The sequence below is a fragment of the Euprymna scolopes genome, chromosome 22 (genome assembly GCF_053919585.1).
Source record: "Euprymna scolopes isolate OS-2025 chromosome 22, ASM5391958v1, whole genome shotgun sequence".
NCBI classification, from domain to species: Eukaryota; Metazoa; Mollusca; class Cephalopoda; order Sepiida; family Sepiolidae; genus Euprymna; species Euprymna scolopes.
Window position 1 is genome coordinate 116,861,177 of NC_136503.1, and position 27,267 is coordinate 116,888,443.

Sequence of the window (27,267 nt, forward strand, 5' to 3'; positions counted from 1 at the left end):
AAGTCATTTCAGCCCATTTTTCGGTCATTTTAGTTTATCTTTAAGAATTTCATGTCAATCCTACATTCACGCATTCATTCATTACATGAGAGCAAGCGACTAATGACTATCGGCCTTGTTATTTGTATAATTTAAATTTTTCTTGTATATTTTCCAATAATGTCCTTTTCTTATGTTTTATTTCAATAAATCGCTTCACAATAGAGATACTGAAGAACAATAAAAGTGAAAGAACTGATTTGCCTTGTCACCGCTTCCAGTAGCAACTACACTGGAAGTTAGGAAGTGCATTAGCTAACTATAACTGAACAGTTTTGTTTTTTATAAAAAAAGTTTTTGAAAACATCTTTCTTGTTTTTTTTTTGTTGATATTTGTTTTTTGTAAGAAGGATTTTTAATGTTATTTTGTGTGTGGGGGGGGATATGTTTTTTCTTTTTTTTTTTCTAGTCCTTTTTTCTGTTAAGGTTGGAGGATAGGTTATTTCCTAAGGAATATTTTTGGTCAACTGAAGGCCAACTACTGACAGCAAAAAGGTATCCTGTCCACATGCTTCAAAATTAAGACTATGGTTCACTGTTAGGTGTTGGAGCCATTCTGATCCTACCAACATTCGGAAATGATGATGGTTCCCAGTGGCAGAATGTACTTTTTTATTATGAGAGGGTGAAGGTTTTGGAGTTATAGTTTGGTACTGTCATCAGGAAATCCTCCTTCTTGGTGGGGTCATATCCTCTGAAGACCCAGAACGGAGTCAAGGATCTTCCCAATTTGTGTTTCTTTGTTTTGAATAGGAATTTGACTGTAAAATAGTATTCAAGATCATTAGATTTATGTTGACATCTACAAATTTTTTAAATGATTTAAATTTTTTGCGCAAATAAAACTAATATTTTCTTCCAATTTATTAATCATTGTCTGCTAAAATTTTCATTGGTTTGAACACACAGCATGTTTGGAATGTCATATGGTTAATCAATTTTTCATTGGCTGAGCATTTTGCCATATATATATATAGTCTATATATAGTCTGCCAAGATATGCCGAGACAACATTCACAAAAAAACGGATCAGTAAATGCAGAATTACCAGAATTTCCAACTGTATCACAGATTATTTCATAATATTCTTTCGACTTTACATTTTCCATTTCTTGTTTGTAGTTGTAGATTCCTTACAATCGATTTGCTGCTTGCAACATCTCTCATCAACTATGTAAACAAAAACTTTTTAAAAGTACTCACTCTCCAACCCCCACCTGACCTTCAGTGACCTTTCAGAATTATTGTTGTCTCTCACCCAATCCTTCGTTATTTAACGCACATAAATTTTTTGCAAATATTAATTTGTGTTCTTAAAAAAATCCAGATTTCCAACCGATTTTAATATTTAACCCTATGGATATTTTTCTTTTAACGATATTATTGAGGAGGACGAAAGTGCTAACCATCCAAAACTTCCTCAAACAACATTTTATTTAATACTAACATAGCAGCTCAGCAAAAGTATGACATAACTTCTATCATTCTCTCTCTTCGCTTCCCTCTCCTCTATCTTCTTTGCCCTGCCTATTCCTGTCCTTGAATATACCTGCACACAGAACTAGAATTGGCATAAGAGAAATAACTATGAAAAAATCAGTTACTCCCCTTTACATGATGTACGTCTTGATAATATTAAATAATATAAATAATCATTTGACCTTTAAATAATGAATCTTTTAGTTTTGAATATTATACATATAGATTCATGGCATTTATACTAATGAGTGTTTGTTGTGTATTTTACAAGTTTTAATTCGATAAGTAAACAGACATTTGCATTTTTATATGAAAAAAAAAAGCACATTTTCATATGCATCAGTGACAGACATATTTTGTTTGGCTAATTGACATACAGTTGACAAATCCGTGCATTTCTTCCAAATTACAGAATTGATTTGTGTTAAAAAAATAATACATTATGTGGAAGGAAATTTAATTAAAGCAAATAATGAATTATTTAAATGGATAACAGTGCATTAATTAAAGCAAATAATGAATTATTTAAATGGATAACAGTGCATTAATTAAAGCAAATAATGAATTATTTAAATGGATAACAGTGCATAATATCAAAGCATTTTAACTGTCGATTATGCATTTCATAACCTTTCTCTGCTTGTTCCTGGTTCCTACGAGGAGTGCCTTCCTACAGTCAACCACTTTTCAAAAGTACCCTTTAACCCCATCTGATCTTTATTTACATATTAGAGTTACTTTCTCATGTCATTCCACTCTACCCTTTGCTACTTAACACATCCATCAATTTCAGTATTGTACTCTATGAACTCCAAAATGAAATCAAATTAGTATCAGAACAAGAATCTAGTATTATGGCTAATTCACTAGTGGAAAAGTACACATCAACTTAATTTCGCTATATCTGCCTAACGAGTTTCATATTAATAACTGTTGTGTTTTCATTTCATTAGGCTTTTACTCTGAGTTGAACAATTTAGAAAGTAACTTTTGTTCAAGTCTTTCAAAGCTTATTGCGAAAAACTAATGGATTGACTGTGTTTATTAAGACCCTACTTCTAGATTGAGGCAATTTAAACTGTTGTCCTAATCCAGAGTGCCTCATTTTGGGAAGTTAAATTTCCAGGGTTCTTAGGTGATGTGGACATAACTTCCCATTTGAAAATTTAAATGTTTCAAATTTCCTGAAATTCAATTTCTTAAGACCCTCAAGTTTCAGCCTTACATTTTAAACCTTTTCAAGAATCAAAATCATAGGTGAAAATCATAAATGTATATAATCCGTTATTTATTTAAAAACTGTACATTATAGATTCCAAATATGTAACATGGTTTCATTGAAATTAGTAGACCTTTACTGTTTAGAAAAGGCCCTTACAACCTATTTTCAAATGAAACAAATGGAAGCTACTATCTGGAAGCTCATAACATAAATGGTTGAGTCTTGTTGACTCATTATAGGTTGTTGGATTAACTATGGCTGCCATAAAATAAATAGAAGCAAGCCTGTCCACTGAAAACTGATGTCAGGCCTGAAATCAAAGCAAGCAAAATCAGTTACACTGTTAATGAACGAAAGATTTTCACAAAAAAACAGAAAACTTAAAAAAAAATTGCATTAAAAAAGAAAAAAAATAAGGAACACAATTTATACTGAAACTGAACTTATTCGATATTAATTTAAAAAAAGAAAAGGAAAACAAAAGTTACTTTAAAAGGAAGAAGTTGTGCGTTTCTGTGAAACAAGATTTTGTAAATAAATATCATGGGTTTAAAATTTGTGTGATATTTACTTTTACTTTAAAAATTGCATTAAAAAAATTATTTGATTTTTACTCAAACTGAACTTTATTTATTCAGTATTAATTTAAACAACAAGAAGAATTTATTCAATATAAAATTTTAACAACAAAAACAAGAATTTATTCAGTGTAAAATTTAAACAACAAAAACAAGAATTATGTATGTTTGAAGCAGGAGATAATCAACTACTGCAAAATTGAATCATAAAATTAGAGAATAAACAAACAATAATTAAACGAATTCAAATTGAATGATAAATAATTGTTATAAACGTAAAGGAATGCTAAATTGAAAACGATTTAAATTCAAAGAAATAATTTGAATACACAGTTACTAGTGCAGAAGTATTTCTTTATAAATGAAACTGTTGAATAATGTTAAGAATGTGTTTCTAAATAAATATGTTTATATTTCAGAACAGTCTGTATTCTGCAAAAGCATCAAAAAATGTTTAATTAATGAATTTAGTATTTGTAATACGAGCATACAATCCTGAATTTTTTAACCTACAACCATTATACTTGAAATCTTATCTGTCTCTTCATAAAATTTACGAGCAGTTGATGTAGCAGTTCCAAAACGGTAACAATACTTCAATCTTCTCTTTGTGATTTTTTGAATGTCTACTGGGTTTTGGTTTTGCATCTAACATTTTATCGATTTATACACGCTAATTACATGAACGACGCATTTAGACCTATGAACAGTATCAGGAATTCCTCAAATTTAATTTTTTCTTGATAGTGAATGTAATTTTTTTTCTTAGAAAATTGTGTTTTGTGTATAGAATTAGCCTTATTACTTGAAAATAAAGTCCTAATAATAATAAATGAACTTAGTATTGAAAAGATCCAGTTTTTTTAACAATGTAAAATTAAGTTTTTGTAATTTATTCTTTTACAAATTATTAACATCGTTTCTTAACTTTAGTCCAGTGCTGTATTCCCTTTGTTCCATTTGAACTATTGTGTAAACTCAGTTAACTTTATATAATATTTATGCATTACACTAATCTTTATTCTATTTATGTTTTTGTTGTTTCTGTTCCTTATGATATGGCTGTATATGTTATAGTATCTCTCATTATGAACGTCAGGAACTCTTCCTCTTCACTTTAAATACCTCTAGGTGTTAGGAAAAGCCCAGTCTAATACTTGGTTGTCAGTCTGCTGTATTTATATTTGCCTCTATATATTTTGTTCACTCAATCCTGAGTTCATGTCTTTCTTCCAGACCTCTTACTGGTCTTTGGTTTTGTTTGCTGGAAAGAAATCCATCAGAGTGCTCGATTACTTCATAATAAGAGAATAATATGTTAATTTATTTATCAACTAGCAAGAGCCATTTACTGGCGTTGCCCATTGGAAGTCAGGATAGTTTCAATGAAGCCCCTCCCCCTCTCTGTAAACAAATTAAGTTACAGTTGTCAGCCCTGGAAAATAGTGGACACTAGCATTTGTGTCCCAAATGAAATCGTCTTGCTTCCAGGTACTGGCTACCTTTGCAACTGACAGCCAGTGGCTATGATCAGTATCAAACTCTATTTGACTGCTGTGAACTGAAATCATCTGTTTTCAACTTTTGAGCATTGTTGGGGATTGGCATCCACTGGCTGCCTATGGTGGGCAGTGATGATCACTGGTGATTAGTGCTGTTTGGAGGTGGTTGCTTGCATTTACTGGTGGACACTAGCTATCTTTTAAACTGTCAGTGTCTGTTTGCAACGTTCACTGTCAGCCATGACCAGTATCAGTTTTTATTGGACTTCTTTTAAATGAAATTGTCCATCTTCAATGGTGATAATTGGTGTTTTTAGATGGTTACTTACATTTGGTTATTGTCGGTCACTATCGATCATTACCAGTGTCGAGCCATGCTTTGAAATGAAATCATTTGTCTTCAACATTCATGCACTGTTATCCATTTTATGGTAGTGTCATCTAATAGCGGACATGGTTTGACACTGGTGGTGAAGACGTTGACTAACAGTGAATTTTAAGTGATTACTGTCATTATTGAGCAGTGGCGGTCAGTGGTAGGCAATGACTGGCAGTGGTGGACAGTATCAAGCAGTTAGCTTTTTGCAAATTCTTATTAATCTAGCTAAAGTTTACAACATGCATGGTGAGGCAGCAGGATAGGATAATACTTGCAAAACAAATGTAGCTATAATATAATTTACTTTTTTTGTTAGGGAATGTTATGGTCAACTGCTTGGTTGGATCAAACCCCTCTGACCTCTCATTTGGCCAAATAAGAGCTGAAGTGAACTGTTGTTAATCATTTTGGCAACAAAGACACAGACTGCTTGGCCACTAGGTCTCTTATACATCACTTACCTGGGTATCCGGCATTGCTCGAGTGTTTGGAGGTGTGTGTTGAGCAAAAAACAAAAGTGGTAGTAGGCAGGAAGGCTTGAACCCATGACGCAAAAGCGGAAAAGAAAGTGAAAGAAAATCTGACGTCTTACCGCTACTCCATGATGTGACCGAAAGTTCGGAACGTTAAAATTAGGCAAAGTCAATCCAACCGATACTATGACTTGCAGAAATGGCTCACAAAAAACCGACCCATCCTTGTAAAAAATTGCCCAGTTAAGAGTGAAGGGATAAATGTTTTGGCTCAATTTTTCGATATTTGTCGGCCGAGACGTTGAGCTTCAAAATGATACTGATCTCATGAAAATCCATTACCTCTGTCGAAAGTTTTAGGCAGACATACAAACATACATACATACATACATACATTTAAACAGACAAGTGAGATTTATATTATAGAAGATGAGTCATCAGTTAGAAGCAACAGATCATCTTAGTGGATGGGGGTCGTATCTCTTTGCATATTTGCAGTTGGCTTATTTTCTATAGCCTTAGTCGATATGCTGTACACAAGTAGGCAGCAACAATCATACCTAAGAGTAACAAGATCATCATAAAATCTTGTGCAGCTGAGGCCAGGTGCATCATGCAGTTGCAACCAAAGTGTAAGTGGCATACATATACACTTTTACTCAACGTAGATTCAAGCCTTCAATGATGTGATTGGCTTTATCAGTTACCTCCTGATGCATACCAGATTTCTAGGTTGACTTTCAATTCATCTCCCGTGACAGGAAGATTAGACACAAGGTTAGGAAAGTAGGATTTGAAAAGCCAGTGCTCTAGAAGAAGAGCACTCTAATCAAATAAACATTGCCTGGGCAGTCCCCGTTCACATTCCCCAGTAAGGGTACTTAAGGTGATTAGCACTAAACTAAACTCTTTTCAAAATACAAAGTAAAGTCTGGGAGAGTGAACCTCCTAGAACAGCACAGAATAAGGCTATATTTGCATGCTGAAGACAAACGATTTTGATATCAAATAGCCACCTCAGAGAGCGACTACTAATTTATTGACAAAGGACAAACTACATAAGTAATAAATAAGAATTATTTAAAAAATTTTAACACATGGATTTTTCTTTAACAGTAAAATAATATCCAAGCAAAAAACTTTCTCTTTTATCTTTCTCCTCTCTCTCTCCCTCTCTATCTATCTATCTATCTATCTATCTATCTATATATATATATATATATATATATATATATATATAGTTACACATGCTGGGACCTGTCAAATCGCTAACTCATAATGAAGGGGATGGGAAGCGTTAATATAAGTTGAACGTTTTATTCAACTCTTTCGTCCTCTCTCTTTCTCTCCTTCTTTTTCATGGCTGATGAAATATTTCTAGCTGGTTGAATCTTTGGTTTCCAAGATTGGATAACAGTGTAATAACTGTTCCACTGTTGTACTTCGCCTTTTGTGTCCCCGGTCAGTGGAAGAGAAGTTCTTCAGACTGACTTTAATACTGGGGTTTAAAAAGATAAGGAATTATTGATTCTCGCTCAATTCAAACATGCAATCAAGTGTTTATCCTATCGCTAACAGAATAAAGAAGAAAATAACTTGATGTCGAGGTGGCCATTTGTAACAATATATATATATATATATATATATATATATATATATATATATATATATATATATATAAACGTAAATATATAATTAGAAAAATCAAAACATGAAAATATGAATATTATACTTTAAATCCTATCTAGATGAAATGCGCAATATTTATTATTTGAAGAAATTAAAATGTTGAATAAAAATTTACATTATTTGCCCAATTATCAAATGTTCAAAATAGTGAATATGATAAAAACATTTTCTTTAATCCATGGAGTTTCGAAAATTTATACTTTTTCCTTCTAATGAAATGAATAGAAAAAATAAAGTAAAAAAAAATTACTAGGAAATTGAAAACTTTGAAATCGTGGTTTATAAGCAGTGTTAGCAGGAATGGGAAAGAAATTGAGATAAATAAAATTAACCCATTATTTATATCAGTTCCAAGAATTCAAACAAAAAATATTTGGTGTACTATCGTTTCTAAAATGACTTGTAATATTCAATTTTATGTTATACTTTAGATAATTACAAAACGTTTCTTGACCAGTGCCCCTCATAACATCACATATTGAAGTCAAGCCGAAAAACATTGAATTTTACTATTTAAGAATACATATATCCAGTTATGACAGGAAAATAGAAGTTATATAATTTTATACAACTCTATTTATAATATCAATAATCATAATATCGATGATGCTCGATGCCTCCATTCCTCCAACGGATATTCCCTGTAGGAGCAGCTATGCATGTAATTGTGTGATAAAGGTTGTGCAATCCCCAATCACACCTTTCCTGGATCAGTACTGCTTGAATCCAGTGGCAAGGAGAAGTCCAGGACGACTGGAAACAATGCTGAGATAAGCAGAGAGCACATACATAACCTGGAAGTCCCAAATGGTTACCCAGCTGATACTAGCCAGGCTCATCATTGCTTAACTTCGGTGATCTAACAGGAATTGGTGTGTCAAACCTGATTATGCCAGAATAATCATAATACATAGTAGAATAAATAATAATAAAACTTAAAACAATCATGTACTATATATCATTTTATCCAATTTTGATAAACAAAATTACCATAAGTCGCTACAATAAATTTACTGTTTCAGCCTTAAAAGACATCGTCTGGTGACAATGGGCCTCTGGTTTTACTTGGATACACCTGGTAGACAGTGGGAAAAAGCCTTGCCTCCTCTCCTCTTTTCATATTCGGACTTCACTTAACTGAGTTTTTATCTTTGGTCATGACCATTCTAACACAATTTAAGTAACAGAAGACATCTTCATTATAACTGATTAAACCAGCGTCCCTCTCCTTAAAAATATCACGTGTGTCTAGGTGCTTAATTTTAACAAGAGGTCTCCAAAACTTTTACTTTTTTCCTTTTTTTTTTCTACTTTTTCTATTCGGTTTTCATTAAATGACTGGCCGCGCTTGACGATATTTTTAAGACTGAGACAATAAATTTATTGTAATGACTTATGATAATTTTGTTTACCTAAATGGAATAAAATAATATCCTGCTCCTTTCATTGAGCGGTATCAACAATCGCGTTAAAATTTAGTGGTTTTTATTTTTGGATATAAAATAATAATAAACATATAATATATATATATATATATATATATATATATATATATATATATATATATATATATATATATATATATATATATATATATAAGTAGTAATACTTACTCTACAACTAAAAAGCAAGATTATGTTTAAAGCTCCCCAAATCTCATTTTCTGTAACTTGTTTTATATCAATATTTAGTGCTCAGCTAAAGTTAAGCAAGTCAGTCCTTAGATGGGTGACCGCCTGGGAATATCCATAATTGTAAATGAACTCTATTGTGTGTCAAGTGATTTGTGTTTAATGGTGTACAGTTAATTCTACTGCTCTTTTCGTGCCCTTTCACCTCTGTTGCAGAGTATAGATATGTTTAATGAGTCATAAATGGTTAACCGATACTAGCCCATTCATTGAGCGGTATCAACAATCGCGTTAAAATTTAGTGTTTTTTTTTTTTGATATAAAATAATAATAAACATATAAAATATATTTTATATATATATATATATATATATATATATATATATATATATATAATATTGTGGTGTGTGTGTGTGTGCATATGTTATACATCAATCACCCCAGCTTTCAAATCATAGCTCAACTCTTAAAACCATTTATCACAAAATGAAATATAAAATGCCAGCACTTGTTATCTCTGACAGGTTTCAAATGTGAAATTAAATATTCACATATATCAATTTCAAAATATACAAATGAAAGAAAAAAAAAAAAAGGTCGACTAAATGGGGAATATTTTTATTTTATTTTTCTTATGTTATTGAATGATTTTTAGTGTCTGTCTTCCTTTCTTAGCATTTTTTACTAGCTAGCACCCCCTTTGCGGCTCTATCTTCCAACAGATAGGAATTACAACTGTTATATTTATGTATATATTCACTTTTGATACCTCAGTTAATTTTTATTTATTTATATTAATAAATTAAATAAAATATATCTGTCTATAAAGTATATAAACTTTTTAATATGATTATTATTATTCATACCATATTAATTTTTCTATATCTTTTTATTTATACATCTAATACTTTTTAATATATCTAGCTTTCTATTTATATAATTTTGTTTATATAATTTTTATTACAAATTTATTTTAACATATATATTCACTTAAGGATACCTCCGTTAAATTTTTATGTTATGTATCTATTTATATAATTTTACTGATATATCTACTTATACGTTTTTGATATAATTTTATTAATTAGATAATCTTTTCTTCTTATTATTATTATTATAATAACTTATGTATATATGATGACAGTTTACTAGAAATATGGTGTGTATTAAGTATTTGTCAGCTCTTCAACCATTTTTTTTTATCTTAATAGAAAAGGGAGACAACTTAAAAACGCATTGTAATAATCCCCATTGCTTTATTATCATTAAAGTTTCAGAATTTTTTGTTTTGCTAGTAAAACCTTCCACCTATTTCAGGTGCCTCTTTTTGAACTTGAGAATCTGTAACTGAATCCTTTATTTAATCCACAAGATAGTTTTTTTTTTTTTGTTCCAGCCATGACTGATTAGGGTTTTTTTTATTGTGTGTGTGTGTGTGTGGGGGTCACCATTTATCGAGGCCAAGCTTCACTTTAGGATAATGGTTCATGAGAGAGAAATGACTGTCAATCGAAAGATGAGAAACACCATGGGTGTACTAACTTTGATAAATAGTATGAACTGCTTTAAGTAATTTACATTTTATTTTGCATGTAGTAAGGATTAAACTTTCAACCTTCAATTAGTAAAACTATCTGATCATGGCTAATAGAATGAGAACACTCTACCTCTGTTGATTAAATAAACGATTCAATTGAAAGTTTTGTATAGGTTCCTGAGTTTGGCATAAAGATTCCCAAGTTTTAAAGGATGCGCCTAAAGAAATTTGGAGGTGACATTGGTCAACACGTTGTGAAAATAACCACCAAGATTGGATTATTAGTCCGAGTAGCACAAAACTTTATTTGAAGCAACTCTCATAATCGTACATTTATTTTCAAATTTGTTTTATTAGAAATTATGAGTCAGAAAAAGTCAGAATCAAATGAAATTTATTGCTTAAGAAGTGAAAATCATCCAAAAACTAAAAAACTAAAAAAATTTTTTTGAAAGGATGACAAATGTGGAAAGCCAAAAAAAAAAAAAAATCAACATTTTTTTACTTGTTTAAAATATTTTTCCTCATGTATCATTTTATTTTTCTCTTCACATTAAAAAAAATTGAATTCGCAAAATCTTCAAGATCAAAACGTTATGCTTTGTTATAAGTAAAAGATCCGTTACTCGGGATTGAATAGTGAACACTACTTCTTCACTATGACACTATATTCTTTACTCTCGTTTCCTCCCCTAATATAGAAAAGGCTGAAATGTTGGAAAACTATCTTGATAAATCTCATATACATACGAATTAGAGTTGATATGCCAAAAAACAACCAAAGAAAAGCATTCTCTGGGTTCTGACTGTTTGCTAGTCCATGAGTTAATAATCTATTATATAAACATTACTTGATTCTCACAATTATTTTCCTATTTTGAGTTCTTTATGTTCGTAATTCTCAACTTGATTCTACGTTTCTTATGCTCATAGTGCTTTGTTTTTAATTATCACTACACGCACCAAATATGACATTTATGGGATCAAGTAATAATAAAAGATATTAACTAAGCACTAATCCTAAGTTTACAGTCTGAAAAATAAATGCCCTACATTAACTTCAGAATTGTCTTTACTAGATAAAATGTTTTACTGTAATCATTTTTATTTTCTTAAATAAAGTTGAATCATTTAAAAATATTTTTTCCTTTTTTTGTACCTAATTAATTAATTCTGACAGTCATTGTAGGTAATTTAAACAGAATCTCTCTTCCTCCCACCGTCTCTTTCTCTTTCTCTCTCTACATCTCTATATTTATTGCTTTTGTCACCCCTCCTTGTGTGTGTGTATCTTACTACATCTCTCTCTCTCTCTCTCTCTCTCTCTCTCTCTCTCTATATATATATATATATATATATATATATATATATATATATATATATATACCTTTATATCTGTCTCTCTTGGCACACCTCCATATCTTTTCCTCTATCTTTCTATACTTAATCTTTCTCTCTCCTTCTCCACACTTGTATATCTTACTCTTCCACATCACCATACTTCAGTCCACTTTCCAATCTCTCTACTGCTTTCTCTCTAAACACACATTTGTAACTTTCTCTTTCTCTCATTCACCACACGGTTTATACTTCTCTCTCTCTCTCAGCATATGTTCATATCCTCTCTGGTTGAAATATTTCTTTCCCTTGAAGAAAATTTTCTTTCCTCGAGAAATGTTTTCTAAGAGTAATACAATATTGAAAGCAATGTATATAAAATAGTTATCCTTTCTACAATTTTTATTAGAATTATTCAGCATTCAATAATCCATCATTATGCATAGTCATTAGATTCCTAGTTTTTTGGTCTGTGTGCCTGATCAGGTTGATATGCTATAAACGAAACCTCTCTATCTTGCACCATATGTTCATATTCATCTCTAGTTGAAATATTTATGACCACCATTAGAACCTTTGTGTCATCCACTCTTCTATTTATAGTTGTGACTTTATCCAGTTTTAGCCTAATTATTTCAATGATTCCTTAAAAGCGATTTCTACATCAAATGAATCAAAATGAGGGGAAGAAGAGAAAAAGGTTTTGCTCAATCATCTATAAAATTAATTACTTACAATTAATGAGAATTGGATGGACACTCAACTTTATTTGAATTGCTTCAATCAAAAGTGAAGAAAATCGACACAAAAACATTTGTTGGTGTTTTGATGATTTCATCTTTACCAAAAATCAATTTGAAACTAAGAATGAGATTTTGCAAAACTAAAAAATTGTACATAAGTGTTAATGTTTTTTTTTATTTTGATATAAAGAACATTAGAAAAATTTTAAGAATAAAACAGATATAAGCGAGCAAAAAATTGTTATGACTGCTTAAATGAAAGAATGCTGCCTAAATGCAGACAATATATTATTTTTAAGATATAATTATCCATGGACTCGTGTTTATGTGTATATATATATATATATATATATATATATATATATATATATATATATAACTGCCTAAAAAAACAACCCATTGTAAACTGAAATGAACAAGTCGATTTATAGCGAAAATCTTAAATGGAACCCTGTACTTGTCAAACACATGACATCTACACTAACCCTTTCCCCCTCTCTCTCTCTCTCTCTCTCTCTCTCTCTCTCCATCTCTTTCCCTCTCTCTCCTTCTTTCTCTCTCTCTCTCACCTACTTAATATACCTTGCTGAACAAGCAAAAAGCAGTCAAAATTTAAAAACTAAAAATTAAAACTCCTCCCCCCTCCTCCTCATCTTACCCCCTCTCTTTTTCTTTACCATCTTCCCTCCCTCTCCCCCTCCCTATATCCATATATCTCCACCCACGCCTACCTGAATCACAATACAATCTAATGTACTTTAACCTTCAAAACTGAAATATTGTCAATACCCGTCTCCCTCCCCCTTATTATCTCCTACCCCAACCCCCCTTTTTCCTTTTTTTTTTTTTTGTATTTCTTCTAAAACACTTCTTTCTAATACTAACAACCATTTCTGTAAGGTCTAACAAGGCTGTTGGATCATAAACATGGTCTAACATCCGAAACGTATGTAACCAAACAGATAAAACGGTAATAAAAAAAATAAAACAGATATGTGCTCTGCAATAGTATTGAGCACTCTTTTCAGGTTTTTACTAATTACCAGTTTTACCATATATATAAATATATATATATATATAAAAATGATCATTATTTAATGATACATATGCGCGTGCACACATACACACCCACACACACACATATATATATATATATATATATATATATATATATATATATATATATATATATAGTCATCCACATACAGTGCTGTTTCGCTGCTCATCAGTGCGGCTAGAGAAGTAACTACCTCAAGCCAGGATCGAAACTTGACTGCTCATATGACAGTCGGAGCTTATAACCGTTGCGTTATTCGGCTGCTGCTATGCAGGCAGTGAATTAACAATGTTTTGACATAGTTCAAATACGTAAGCTCAATTTGTTTACACAAAGAGCATCGCTTCATACGCTCATGGTAATTTATATATCACTTCCCAATATGCTCAACCCAAGATAGGGAGCATTATAGTTATCTACATATAGTACAGTTTCGCTGTTTTGCAACTCATCAGTGCGGCTAGACAAGCAACTACCTCAGGCCAGGATTGAAACCTGACCGCCCATATGACAGTCGGAGCTTCTAACCATTGCAATATTCGATTATGATTCCCAAACCAAAGCATGTAGTTAATTAACAATCATAAGTTTTTATTTTATTTTTTTCCTTGCTTTTCCTTTTTTTTTATGTAGTACGTCTTACATGTGTTTCATTGAATAACTGAATTGTCAGTAAATGTTGGAATTGTATTTTATTTTGAAACAAAAAAGATCACTAGAAAGATTGAAAAGATAAATTATTATGGAAAATATTTGTTTGGTTGATATTTCACATTTAACTAACATTTTCTTGATGCGTATAAATGTGACTTCATTTTTAGCTAACAATTTCTTGTTAATACTTTATAAATAGGTCTTAGTTTTTATTAGAATTTTGTCTGATTCTAAATTTCAAATCATGAATACAGGTTCCTAGCTTTGCATAAAAAAATTCAAGATGGCAGCTCGAGGGCTTTCTCTTATTTAATTGGATGTCTTTTTGGTGGGGTGATATTCTTCTGTAAATATCTAAATATAAAGTATTCATATCTAAATATCATGTTTATTAAGTGATTCAAGTTATCTTATATATCCCTCTTTTTATTTCATCCCCTTTATTTTTGTGGCGAATCTTAATGATATTTGTTTGTTTCTGAAGGACCGTATGATGGCATAATGGACTATATTTTTTATCATCATAGCGAAATATTTGATAGCGTTGTTAACTGGGACGAGAAGAGTAGATGACAGTGAGTATGGAAGTATTACAAACTTGTTTTAGGAATTAGATGGAAATAAAAAAACATAGGCATTCGCCTATACTTTATTTGAAAAACCTTAAAAAAGGTGAGCAACAATTATAATTATGTGGTCATTGTGATGTAATCTACTAGTTCTGAAGCCAGAAATATATCTTCACTAAACAATTCTAACAATTTGGATTATATTATAAGTCGGGCTATCACAACAGCATATTCTTTTCATTGTTTTGACTCTCGAGTATATATCCGACATAATTAGGCACAATTAATCAACCGAGAACCACATCACTCTATATAAAAGCATATAAGATATCAATGGATACACACTTGAGAGTCAAAACAATGAAAATAATATGCTGTTGTCCTAGCTCTAATTTTTAGAAATACATACCTCAAATATATATCGATGTATTTATATATAAAAGGAACTTTGTATGTGTTCGTTCCCTATGGATTCTTGAAACAGTTGCGTCAATTTTTTTAAAATTTCACAGAAATGTACTTTATTTCTGGGAGTGTTCTTAGATAGGTTTCTATCGGAATGCTTCCAATAAGTATGAAAAAGTGATAATCGAAAAAATCTGATTAAAGAAAGAACGGTCTAATTTTGATAAGACAGGGGAGCACAATTGAATCATGATATTTAACTTTTCAAGCCATTATTTACAAATATTTTTATGAAATCAACCATAGGTTCTCTACAATGCAATGTAGACTACAACGTATTTTGGACAGTCACTGCAGGGAGGAACGTGAACTTCCTCCTAGCACACCATGGTGGGCCAACAACTAGAGCAAGCAATCATTTGATTTGATTGAAAACTGGGCAATTTCACTGATTTTAATGACAATAAAATTATTGGAAGTGTCAAACATTCGTTGATCCTAATTTAATCCCGGGCAACTTGGATCTTCTTGCTAGTTTTTATATAAATTCCAGAATTATATATATAACAATGAAATTTGTTCTTCTTTATTTTATTTTATTTTTTTTTTTACAAGAGAGTCACCACTTATCAAGTCCCAAAGTTCACTCGAGGATAATGATTAATGAATGTAATGTGGTACTGTAGTAATCGTTAATGATGTAAATTGGATATAATTTGATTTTTTTTTTCAACAAGAACTTGTTTACATTAGACTTGAAGATTACCATACTGTAGTTGGCCGGGAAGCAAGCCAATAGAACAGTGTTCCACAGGTGGGTAGTTCTAGGAAAGGAGCTGTGTTTATGGAATCTGTGTTTAGATTTATGCACAAATAAAGAGTGGGAGAAATGGTCGATAGTGGTTGTAGCTAGTCAAGTGTTTTCTTTTGTGAAAGTTTGGCAAGGGGACCATGGATTGAAGTTTAGATGAGCACTTGCCATGAAAATAATGATAGGACAGAGACAGGCCCGAAACGTCTCTTCTGTAAGAGAGAGACTGCAGAGAATAGGCATTATATGCGTTTACTATGAATCATTGTTCTACATTACAAGTAATGTCATGAAGCTTGATGTACGTGAGCATTTTAGGTAATCAATCGTCACGCATTCTAATGGCATGATGCGTCCACCTTAATAGAAATTGTATGAAAAAGGATTTCATATAATATATATATATATATATATATATATATATATATATATATATATATATATATATATATACATATATTATGTGTTGGGACGATTCCTAATTTTTATACGATTCTGATACCAAGTACGATTCCGATTCCGATTCCTAGGGAATTATTGTTTTGAAATATACCAGGTAGTTTTATACTTATGGTCGGTAGTTCCCAAATATGTTCCCTAACTTTGGAAGAGATATTTTATGTCTACACCGTCGTGTTTTGGTTTAAATAAAATTATTATATAGTAAACTAAACGGAAAAATTAGCAAAATTTATTTTAGAGAAAATTTATTTTACTTAATTGGAATACAGAAAAAAAAAACTCAAAGAAAATAGAATTTATCCTTCAGAGCAAAAACAAATAAAATAGAATTTATATAACAGAACAAAAACAAGAAAATTAGAGAATAAATACACACGATTCATTATTTTGGTCCTCATAATTAACAGATTTAATGAATTAAATAAAAAAAATATAGCGGAAGAGAAAGAAAATATATACTAATTAAATATAAAAAAGATAAATATTTAATTTAATAATTTATAAATGAACGTGCGTAATGAAAAAAAAAAACAATATACCACGTGACATGGCGCCGTAGTTACAAAATAACCTTTCCAAAGTTAACGACCATATATGAGAAATACTATTAATCGAAAGTTTTTGTGTTTTATACCAAAAGGTAGGTATAGCGAAAAGTTAAAGTTAAAGGAATTTCAAAAACGATTTTTTGTTTGGCTATTGATAGTTGTATTTGTGACGGCAGTTCTTCAGACCTCCATAATTCACAAGGAGTAGTTAACACCTATTATTTTTTCTTACTTTTTCATTGCTTTTACACGTTGTTTCTAACGTGAAGGATAAGTTTAGCCAAACTAATTTTGAAATAGGGTATATCAAAGGAACACATATAAAAATGATACCACTATAAAAAACAAATGAAATACTAGATAAAATTGAGCAAACATAATTACCAAAATTACAGAAAAAGATATAAAAAAAAAAAAAAATGGTGAAGTTTGTTGAATGAAATGAATTATTGAAAGAAAATTAATTGAACTAATAGAAATGTTAAATAAAAAAATGTCACATTTCAATATTTTTTTAATAATTAAATTCTCAGGGTTGTCGAAATTAAAAATTAAGTGATTTTTTTTTATTAGACTTCTTTCGAAGCTTGTTACCCTGAAAAATACATTTAAAACCCTGTTTTTTTTAAAAATAAATTGAAAAATAAACGCAATTAAAAAAATTTAATTGATAATTGAACCTTTAAAAACATATTAAACATTGAAAAATTACTTATCTCACAAATTAACGTCCAATAAAGTAGATCCAGTCTTCATACAGGAATTCGGTTATAATAAATATATCTTTCCCAAACTTAAAAATTAAATCTTTTTTTTTTTTTTTTGAGAGAGAGAGAGAGAGAGTGCTTTAAAATCGCCGGGGAGTGCCGCCTAAAATTTTAAAGAAGTAAATTTTAGGAGTTCAGTGCCTTTCAAAGACGGTTATCATAATTTATTATCATCATTTAATTTCCTTTTTTTTGCTCCCCCCCACACCTTTCCACGTGGTTCAGTAGTTAACCAGTGATCCTGTTGCTGTCAGTCAGCTATCTTTACCTAAGTTTTAATTTCTAGTTAAAAGAATTTTTCATGAATAGAATCAGCATTTTTAAAAATTATTCTATTTATAAATACTTTTTAAAATGAAATTATTTAATTAATCGTAAATATTATTTAGACATAAAAATTAATTGATTACAAAACCTTTTAAAAATATATATATTAATTTCTTTTTCGTTCGGCAAAAAAACTGCGCAAAACACTTTTAATTTTCAATTTAAAATTCTAGAAAAAAGATTATATTATTCTGCTTTTAATATAATCAAATTCAGGGTTTTATCTTTCTGGAAAAAAAAAAAAAAAATAATGGATTTTATTTCAAGGAAATTAAAAAAACAAAAAACTTGACTGAATTGAATTAATTACCCTTAAATTAACGAAGGGGTTATTTAATAACTTTAGGTTTGGAAGAGATAGGTATGGGGTCGATTTTTTTGAAACTTCAAAACGACTACTGTCAAAACTTTGCGAAATAATACAACGTGATCAATTTCATTTTAGAGATATTTCTTCCAAAAGCCTTCTTTTAAAAAAAGAAAAAAAAGTATATTGTTCTATTAAACCTTTTACTGTTTAAATAATTTGACTTTGCTCGTTTTATTTTAAGAAAATATAAGTTGAAAAAGCATTTTCATTCAGTATTCGAAAATTTGTCAGTAAAAAAAAAACAATCGCCAAAAAGATAAGCGTTTTTTTATTTTTACTCGCAATGTAGAGCCCTGCATACTTCTTTTCAAGTTAACTCTTTTGTAGTTTTGATTACAATAGATCTGAATGAATGAACCTTGTAAGGGAGGGGCACTAAGCATTGCCCTGTTAATAATGAATTTCTTTGGTTTCTTTTTATAACATGCTACATTTCTCTCTTGCGGTTAGAAATATCAGGAAATTTTTTTATTTTTTTCAACATCAGACTAAAAGAATCGTAATGAAGGAATCGGAAAATAAAGGTATTTTTTAACGATGCGATTCCGATTCCGGTACCTCCCAAAATACACGATTCTTACGATTAACGATTCCGATTAATCGTCCCACCACTAATATATATATATATATATATATATATACTAGTTGTATTTACCCAGCATTAATTGGAATTTTTGTCACTTTCAGTTGTATTTCGCTTTTATATTTTTAACTATGCCATTAGCTTTGTATTTTTTTTATTAACAAATCATTATTAGATTTTTATAATAGGATTTTCCAGGTTGAATAATTACGGTATCATTTGGTGATTATTTTATTAATTGAACCAAATTATAAGGAATTGTTGTTAAAATTAATATTTTAATCTCTATAAAATTATTGGATGTAAATAACTTTGAAAAACTTTAAAGGCATTAGAATTTGTAAAAATTTCCAATCTCATCTATACAACCTTTTATTTGAGTACAATCCTGACAATCATGGTCACTGGAGACTTACAATAATGACAGCTGGACAGCGTCAAACCACTGTCAAAAGGGACAACATCCTTATCAAGTTCTGTTTTGGTTAACACACTCTGATGGGTTTGAACTTTTCTGCAACATATTACCGAAAGCTTTAGAAGAATCATATCACATCCATTCCAAATATTCACAACTCAACCATAGCAAATAGCAATTCAAAGATATCAGTATGGCCGACTCTATTCTCTGTGCTGAAAAAATCTAATAAAAATCAATTGATAGGAAACAGATCAATCAGTTTTTTGATTATTGATTAATATCTATCTCAACTTCATTTGCTGTCTTTACGGCCTTTACCCGTGTGTCTTTTCTGAACCCAAGGATTACTTCCACACACTTTTTTTTTTTTCACCTCGACCCCAATAACCTCTGCCTCGGTTGTCAATGTTTATGTGAAGACTGTATATCTCTATCTTTATGAAATAAGATATATGTATGAGTTTCCATAATTGTATGTACGTATTCATTCCTAAACTACTTAACCAATCATTATGAATTTTGAAACACTGTTGCAATGAATAAGTGGTTCAAATGTGAGCTATATTTAGTTTGATGGGGTTCAAGAGGGTAAAAAGAGGAGGAATTCTTCATGAAAATTCTGAGTTTTGTGAAATTTTAGCGATAGGTATTAGACAGCAATTAATATTTTACTTAAGTATTTTTGGTGGACATAACCTTTCATTTAAGAAGTCAAATATTTCAGATTTGCATGGAATTTGATCCAAAGTCATTCAACACTAATTAAGCAAGATTCTCTGAATTTCAATTTCTTCTTTAAACTTCTTTGAGCCTTATCAGGTTTAGAAAATTGTTAGAATTAAAATCATGAATTAGATTTTAATCAAAATTTGAATAAAGCTTCTAGACATAAAGTTCAGTAGCATTATATGTTGATTTTAATTATTTAATGGAGCATAAAAGTGGTGAAAAACTGTTCTGTTGGGATGAATTTATTTTATCTTTTCTAAGATGGAAACCTTTATACTTGAATGGAGTGATTGCCAAGAATAGTTTCGTAGGAGTTGTTTATTGGTCTTCCATTATTCAATGAAACACTTGGAAAGACATACTTCATTAAAAAGAATTAATAAAACTTATGAGTGTGAATTAAATACATCATTCTGATTTTGGAATGATATATATATATATATATATATATATATATATATATATATATATATATATATATATATATATATATATGCAATTATTCCTTATATACTTTATAACGGCTGAACATATTATCTTTCAAATTTACAAAACTTTAGTAAATAAGTCTAAATTTTCTCTCAGAATAACTTCTGATAATCAATAATCGAAACCGTTATTTTAATTTATCTATCATCGGTAAAGCCATATTTTCCATGTTGTTGCTTAGCACCAATGGTAAAACAACGGGTGTAAAAATTCTACTGTGGGTAAGTTGATAGCATTTTTTTTTCTTGACATGGTCTGTAGGTTTAAACCCTGTTGTCTCTGCATGTAAATTTCTTAATTTTTTTCATTAACTGCAAAGAATTTTATAAGACTTGAAAATTTACGTGTTTTTTTTTTGTATATGGTCTGTATTTTCCAACCCTGCACATAAATTTCGTAATGTTTTTTTCTCATTAACTGGAAAGAAGTTTATATAAAATATTTTTATGAAAGAAACAGTTGGTTCTGTAGAGCGCAATGTAGAATAACATATATTTTGGACTAAGTTACTGTATGGAGGCATGTGAAGCTTCCTCCCAGGCGATTTCATAGATTTCGATGACAATAAAAATATAGGAGTGTGAAATATTCGCTAATAATCATTCAATCCCGGGCAACGTCGGGTCTTCCTGCTAGTATATATATATATATATATATATATATATATATATTTCTTAATTTTGTCTGTTTGTTCACAGTTTATATACATACATATATATACAAAAGGCCCGCTACTTTAACATTTCATTTATTTCTATATATATTATGATTCTTGCAAAATATACGACTAAGATGTCACTGCATTTGTTTATTATATTAAGGAAAATCGAATTTATTAAATAGGTGTATGTTAGTTTAAGTTTCTAGCGAGAGAGTTATTTTAAGCGTTCTATTTAAGATTGTTATTTCATCAACTTTAAATAACAATTATATTGGTAATATATTTAATTTAATCTTTTTGGAATTATTATTTCCGACATCGATTTTTTTTTTAAACGGGTAGAGTTATTTCCCCTGATGAGTTTTTTTTTTTTTTAAACTGAAAAGATCTCATTTTATTATTTTAGTTGGAATTCATTATTAATTTTTATTCATTGCGGACTATTATTCCCATCTTTTCTTAGTTGTTTCACAACGTTTTGGCCAACTATTCCTCTGGCCTTCGGTCAGAGGAATAGTTGGCGGTTACCACCTGATGATGTTATGGTGGCGGTTACCACCTGACAAATAGTTGGCCAGAGGAATCATTGGTGATTACCACCTGATGAAAGCCAAAGGAATAGTTGGCTGAAACGTCGTGAAACAACAAAGAAAAGATGAGAATAATAGTCCGCAATGAATAAAAATTAATAAGATCTCATCTGTTTGTTTTTATTATTCTTGAAATGGCTATACAAAATCTTTGAGGTTCCATGTATAGAACAAAAAATGATGCAAGTCGAAATTATCCTTAATTTACAAAAAAAAAAAAAAAAAAAAAAGGCAGGGAAGAAAAAAAATGCCTTTACAAAAACAAAACAAAAACAAGTCAATAAAAAGAATTCCATTTCGTTCTTAAACTTTTCAAAGGTGTTAATGTTTATAAACGTTATTTCTACAGCGGGCAAAGTCGTTTGCAAATTAGCTTTTTGCCTTTATTCGCGTTTCAGGTAGGAGTCTGCCTACACAACTTTTTTTTTTTTTTCAAACGCTCTGGCACTCGCTGCTATTTTTATTGATTTATTTATTGGGGGGGGGGGGGCTCAGCGCACGAGCAACAAAAAGTGCTCGATATCCGGAGAATAGCTTCTTCTCTTTGTATCCCTCCTGATGAAATATCTGGTGGAGAGGGCATCACTGGGTGTATCAGAAGCCGCCATTAAAAATGCCGTATATGAACTTGAATAATTCAACTTACTATCTTTTGAAGCTTATAACTACTTGAAAAATGTAATTCAAACTCTAATTTATTTTCTATTAAAGGAGCAAAGACCAAATTTTAAAAAAATAACAGGTTTAATAGCAAATGATGCAATATTTGTTTTTTTTTTAAATCGGTTTTCTTTAAAAAAGATTTAAAGAAAATCAACGAAATTTTACTTACTTCGATTATAAAAATATATATATAAATTCCAAAAAAATCGCTTACCTATAAAAAATACTATTCAGTGGGTACTTTCATTGTTCATTGTTAAGAATTTATCCATATTTATACTTATATTCCATGTCCTTTTTAAATAAAATACTTTTTTAAACAAGGATGAAAAAAACGCGAACTCAAATGTTTTTCACTGTTCAAATAAAGGGAGACAAACGTTTGATTTTCTTCCAGTTTATATTATGGTGGCTTCGAAGCGCCACAATTAATGTCTCTTTCTATTGCGTGCTGTAAACCAAAATTAGTATTTTTGGGCCACCTTAGGTGAAAAATGAACACATTCACATATTAGCTTTTGCCTTTAAAAAAAAAAAAAATGCTCTACCGATTTTTTTTATTTTCTTAATGAAATACATCAGTTTTTGATTAATATATTTTATTTCTTTATTGAGTAAATTTTTTTTAAATACCTGAAAAAAGAAAACATTGAATGAAATAGAAAAATTGTCGTCAGCATCCGATATTTACTTGACAATCTAAGCATAACTTGAGCTTTCACTTAAAAAAAATCAACGTGGTTTTTTAAAAGAAAAGGTTTTACACTTTGGACTTTACAGGTAAATTTCCAAAAAACACTTCTTTTTTTTTGTTGTTTTAAATTAGAATATTTTATTTATTGATCTTTTATCTTCAATTTGTGATATATAAAACTTTGGTGAGTAAATTAATTATTTAAATTTTAATAGACATTTCAAAATGGGGGAGGTGAATTAAAAAAAAAAACGTTTGTCTAAAATATTATATTCAGTTTATTAGAAAGGGCATAAAATTTCACATTGACCCTGAAAATATCGTACAAATTTAACCAATAGAAAAATTTTTGATAGATTTTTAAAGTTTAAAAATTGAAAAAAAAATTAACTCGTGAAATTCAATTGATTTCATATGTAAAAAATAAATGGCAGCATGAATGCGCGCCGGCACTTTCTAAACACTGTTTTTTTAAAAATAATATTTCTATTATTGTTTAAACAACTTTAATAGTTTATTTTGGAAGTATATTCCATAAAGAAAATAAACAACCCACTTTAAAAAGAGAAATTACGAGCGTTTTATATTTTATTCGCAGTTTTGTGTTAGGGGAGTCAAAAATTCCCCCAAAATTCTGATAGACATAGGGCAGCACGTACTTCTTTTTGGGGGTGATTACAGTTACATGTTTTTATCTGTTCTTTTATTTTTGAAATTGTTGTGGGGGGTATCGACGTCGCCACAATTAAAATGATTAATATTCTTAGTATAGCAAGTTCCAAATGGAACTTTATGTCAACCCGGACAACACCGAGTACCCATGCTAGTATATATATAATTATCATTCCAAAATCAGATATATATTTCCAAAATTACATATATATATATATATATATATATATATATATATATATATATATATATATATATATATATATATATGTACTTATGCATAATTTGAACCATGCGTCCAATCGGCTTTGCTGGGAACATGAGGTCATGCGCTCGGTTTGATTGTAATGTGACGTAAGATGTCGATCAGCCAATCAATGCACTGCAAAGTAGCAGACGAACTTTTCGAAACGAAAATTGGAAGGATATAAAAATCATTAAATTCATTAATCAGCACACACCCGTAACAACCCTTTTATGAAAACTGCGCAAACAAAAAAAAAATGAATATCTCCAGTTTGGTAAAATATTTGATAACGCCAGAACAAGCGATCGCATAAAGACAAATTAATTGCTGAAAAAACAAAAATAAAAAACAAAACAAAAACAAAACAAAACAAAAAAAAAACTGCGTTTCCTATGGCGAGAAATGCCTCATCGCCAAAAGAAGATCTGAGAAGAATGGATGGGTGTGGAGATGCATGCGCACGCAATACACCCCCAACCTCACCATGTTAAGAACGGCTTTCGAAATAAACACCCCCAACTACCCATTCTAAGAACGGCTTTCTAAATAGACACCCCTCTCCATGTTAAGAACACCATTACCAAAAGAAAAACATAATTATTTATTAATCTTTTTCTTGAAAAAAAAAAGTTTCTTTAATTGTTACACAAAAACTTAAAAAAAAACTTTGCTTATCTGTTTTGTTTTGAACTTTTTCGTTGGACAAAAAAAAAAAAATACAAATTACAGTAAAAAAGAAATAAAACAAAAAAACTTGTTACAGAAGGTCGTTGTTTATTTTATTTTTGCTTTGTTTATTTCTTCTGTTAACATTATGTTTACATGTTTCTTCATGTTTTTGTTAGCAGCGTTTGTTATGCTTTCATAATCGGCGGTTAATGTCGTGTTCCGAGCAATGCCGATCGGACGTTAAACGATAAAAGTCTATATTCCAAATTTCATGATGTTGACTATCTTACAATTTATTCCTTTTACTCCGTACACACAATTATGCGCAGTAACTGTTTCCTAGTGCAAAATTATTCATTTGCTTATTATATCAATGAATGAATCTATTTTGCCCTTAACTCATTTGAAGAAGTAGCGACTAGTATTAATCAAATGTGTTAACATCATTTAATTTTGATTATTATTAACAAGTGTTTTACTTTAAACTTGTATATATTTATTAATTTGTATATTTTGTTCATTTTTTTCTCCTACTTCCTTTCTTTATTTTATTTTTCTTTAAAATTTTATTTTATTTTTATCCATGAATAAAAAAACATTTAATTTTTATATCTTATTCGAACATATTGAATGTTAATAGCCTTATCAGCTTAATATTGAATTTCATTTATTTAATTGCTACTTATAATTTTTATTTATATTATCTATCTATCTATCTATCTATCTATCTATCTATCTATCTATCTATATATATATATATATATATATATATATATATATATATATATATATATATATATATATATATTTATTTTTAAAACGGTAATCTACATGCATGCATGTTTCGGGGCCCTACCCCTCGTCAGTGTAGCTTGACTGTTATTAGGACCCCAACCCTGGACCTTATGTATTTCAGTCCTGCATCTTATCTATTACGCTATGATGCCATAGACGATTTACTTTATTTAATCAACAACAAAATCTACGTAAATATATATAAACGAGAAAAACTAAACAGTAAATCATCTATGGCATCATAGCGTAATGGATACGACGCTGGACTGAAATACATAAGGTCCAGGTTTCGAGTCCTAATAACAGTCAAGCTACGCTGATTGGGGTAGAGCCCCAAAACATGCATGTACGTAGATTACTGTTTTAAAAATAAATAAATAAAAATATTATTTGTTTACGTCCAAAATAAAAAATGGGCAATTTCTAAAAAACGTCCGATCTTCAAGGTGAAGATGCTAATCTTAATATCGTTTAAAAAATCAACAACAAAAAACTATATATATATATATATATATATATATATACACACACACACATAGTTTTTTGTTGTTGATTTTTTAAACGATGTTAAGATTAGCGGGTTTGTATTACTGTACACATAGATTCGAAAAAGTTGTCAAAAAACAAATATAGAACAAATAAATGTTATCAAAGGCAAGATAAGTTACTTTTCTACCTAACTGGATATAATTCACGTGTTTTTATTCAGTGTAACATGTTTATTCAGCTCGAAAAACATGCAATGTTTACCGATGTATTGGAAAATTCAAAATGGCAGCCGACTGTCTCTCGGAGAGGGTACGTTTGGGAAAAGGTATTATAAATAATAAACTAGACAAAATACTGTTAGAAATTCGCTCAATATATGTTACCGTGACATAAGTTGACATGTATTCGGTTGTTTTCTAACAGTATTTTGTCTAGTTTATTATTTATAATACCTTTTCCCAAACGTACCCTCTCCGAGAGACAGTCGGCTGCCATTTTAAATTTTCCAATACATCGGTAAACATTGCATGTTTTTCGAGCTGAATAAACATGTTACACTGAATAAAAACACGTGAATTATATCCAGTTAGGTAGAAAAGTAACTTATCTTGCCTTTGATAACATTTATTTGTTCTATATTTGTTTTTTGACAACTTTTTCGAATCTATGTGTACAGTAATACAAACCCAGATTAGCATCTATATATATATATATATGACAAAGGATGCGACGGAGTTAAAGTGTTCCCGTTTCTTTTCTTTTCCTCATAAAGGAATTGTTTCTTTTCCCTAATGTTTCATTGTTACAGGGTTTTTTTATTCTGAAGAAAGGCTGTTCTTGTGAAAATTTTCAAACGGTATATTGTTTGAATTTTTCGAAATGGTCTTGAAACAATTGTAACTAACAATAAAATACACTTTTTGTTGTTATTAACCCATTTCTTGAAGTCCTGGTTTTTTGTTTAAACAGTATATTCATGCTCAAT

The 27,267-nt window shown here is 30.0% G+C and overlaps 1 protein-coding gene across 1 annotated transcript in view; it reads left to right on the top strand.

Annotated features, from left to right (window-relative positions):
- LOC145243682 (integrator complex subunit 13-like) overlaps positions 1 to 27,267 on the top strand; it is a 1,170,185-nt gene that overhangs the window by 933,912 nt on the left and 209,006 nt on the right. The window lies entirely within an intron of this gene.